The sequence below is a fragment of the Haliotis asinina genome, chromosome 7 (assembly GCF_037392515.1).
Source record: "Haliotis asinina isolate JCU_RB_2024 chromosome 7, JCU_Hal_asi_v2, whole genome shotgun sequence".
In the NCBI taxonomy this organism is placed as follows: Eukaryota; Metazoa; Mollusca; class Gastropoda; order Lepetellida; family Haliotidae; genus Haliotis; species Haliotis asinina.
In genome coordinates, this window is record NC_090286.1 from 26525253 (window position 1) to 26528303 (window position 3051).

The 3051-nt window shown below is 39.2% G+C and overlaps 1 pseudogene; it reads right to left on the reverse strand.

Moving 5' to 3' along the window:
* Positions 1-870: 870 nt before the first annotated feature.
* Positions 871-2410, reverse strand: LOC137291926 (uncharacterized; annotated as a pseudogene).
* Positions 2411-3051: the final 641 nt, after the last annotated feature.

Below are 3051 nucleotides of genomic sequence, written 5' to 3' on the forward strand. Positions count from 1 at the left end.
CCAAACATGGCAGAATGATATACATTGATAACGGTTTTATGTAATAACTGTGGTAGAGTGGTAGAAATCAAGCTACACATGGCAGAATGGTATCTATGTATTTTATTTTCATGTATTAACTGCAGAAAAGTGGTAGAAGTCACGCCACACTTGGCAGAATGGTATACATATCTTAGTGTTTCATGGAATAACTGTGGTGTAGTGGTAGAAGTCATGCCAAACATGGCAGAATGGTATACATAGAGTAGAGTTTGATGGAATAACTGTGGTATAGTGGTAGAAGTCATGCCAAACATCTCAGAATGGTATACATATCTTAGTATTTCGTGGAATGACTGTGGTATTGAGGTAGAATTCAAGCTACACATGGGAGAATGGTATCCATGTATTGTATTTCTATGGGATAACTGTAGAAAAGTGGTAGAGGTCTCGCTACAAATGGAAGAATCGTATACATGTAGCCTGTTGCGGTACTTAGCATATCCGTAATCGTCAAGAGAATTTGGATCTTATGAGGTCTTTTTCATCATGAAACCCTATTACAATGACATTCAGGGGAAATCAGCACATTTGTGTAGAAAATATTATTTTAACTTTGATAGTGTTTCAGCGAGAGCCATTAGACGAACGAAGTCGGTTAATATTTACCAAAGGAGATGACTCCATCGTATCGCGGTAAACACTAAAACTCGGATTGCAAAGTGAAATAGGGAAAGAAAATGAAATTTCTTTACTCACCTCAGTGTGAAAACGGTTGAGAAATTTTTTGGCTATCCAAGTTGCACAAAACTGTGTCCATAATGAAACATTATCCCAAAAATAGAATGCACAAATGTTCAATCAAATTAGTTTCACAGTCATTTAGAGAATTTATTCACAATGTGGACAGAGAAATTCACTGTGGCGCCTCACACAAGTGATGTCAGTGCAAAATGAAAAATGGGTCCAGTGCTGACACTTGTCACACTGAGCCCACTTCACTATGACAAGATAGGGGAGGGACCTCATGGCTGGAGGACTGTTCTTACCACAAACACAACAATTTTCATAGTCATCATCAGACGCAGGGGACGAATTGCTGTTGTCCGAAACATCTACATAGTATGCCGATGGACCAGGCTGTGGACTTGAAGTAGACGTGTTTGTTATTTCTATTGAAGGTTTGTTTTTCTTTACCGGAGGAACAAATTCTTTCTTTTTAGTTGAGTGGGCTTTTTTTGTTGATTTCATGATGTTTACATTTTTCTGTTTGAGCAGGTTTCCTCCAAGATATGGTGGTACAAATCTCTTCTTTTTCGGTTTGGCGGTCACTGGAGTGATTTTCCTCTCCTCAAAGAACTTGTGTTCGTTCTGTGAAAATGATGATGGACTAGTAGCTGATGCCTGTGATGAGGATCGTGGAATGGTAGCTGATGCCCGCACTTCATTTTCCTTATTCTGATTCTGATTCTGATTCTGATCTTGTGCAGCAGCATAGATATTAGCCGGTGAGACCAACATCTCAGGATATGCATGATTGCAGAGAGGGAAGATGCCAGATTTTCTGAATGCTGAAGTTAGGTTTCTGGAGAGAGGGCTTTCAAGTAGGGTTTAGCTGTGAGCTTGGCAACTTCATACTTTGTGATCTTCATTCCTAGATTCTGTTGAAGAAAGAGCTGGCATTCTCTGTTGTACATACATTTAAAGGGTCCAAATACAGTGGTTGTGTGATGTGTCTTGTGTGAGGTGGCAGCACGAATAAAATTATGTTGTGCATTTTCGCCCATACCACAAGCGTCAAAGAAACATGTGATCTATGGCCGTCACAGAGAAGAAGAGTCTTGGGTCCTGACGGATCTGCTGAAATACCAGCATACTTGATGAAGTGTTTGGTCAGATAGTCCTGAAATATATTTGTGTTGGACCAGCCACTCACTGACATGGAACCAGAGGAACCTGATGGAGCACCTGTTAGTAATCCATCATTCCATCTCTTCCCAGGAAATACATAAAAGAAAGGGGGGGGGGGGGGGGGGTTGTCCTTCAATGATGGTTACTGTAGAGGACCTTGGGGACGTAACAGCCTGTGGTTGACATGTAGCAACACATACAATCTTGGGTGGTGCGTGTTCAGTTGTCACACCCGTTTCATCCAAGTTAAAGACGCGTTCAGGCTTGTCATGTGGTAGAAATCATGAAGCGTAATGAGGGTGGCCAATTCTCTGAAGTATGCAGAGAGGACTTCTTTAGATGCATATTGAGCTCGCAGCATTGAGAGTTTTTGAGGTTTCGCCAATTTCAAGTCAGGCCAGCGTCTCAGGAAACCATAAAACCAGTTGTCACTCAAAGGTTTGTCAGTTGGTGTTTTTTTTACCTTGAGTGACTGCGAAGTCTGCAGCAAGATATAGTACATTAAGTTTGGTGTGCCCATAGCCTATAGAAGACATGTATTTAACATGTTTAACTAACTGTTTCTCCTCTTCATGGGAGAGAAGGGTATCTCCACCCGGCTGTGCACCAACTGCAACATTACCCCTTGTCCTGTCCGGAGTTGACTCCGGAACACCATACTGGAGCGCAGCACGATAAACCGACATCCCAGTCTGGGTGGCAGCAAATGCTTGGTGCAAACTAACAGGATCATACTGTCGTCTTGCCTTAGCAGGAAAATTGAGTTTTCTCTTAGCTGTGCGAAAATCCTGAAAAAAAATTATTTTTTAAATTGAAATCATTATTTTTCAAAAATGATGTCTTTTTAAAGATATTTGAATAAAAAAGAGAAAAGAATATTTCAGAAAATTTAATATCTTACAATTATTTCATTTTTCATTGTAATGTTCTTTTATATTTCATATATTGTTTGATTTTATACATGATTTCAACCATATTTCAATGCAAAATATGATGTTAAATAATGAGAGAATATGAATGAAATAAAAATTATGTGTACAAGAGTACTATAAAATTCTTTCTTAATGTCTATTTTGTTTGAGTGTGGAAATTCGTTTTCATTGATCAGGGATCATTTTACATTTTCTTTCCTTATTTATATTACAACTTTTGGCATCCACC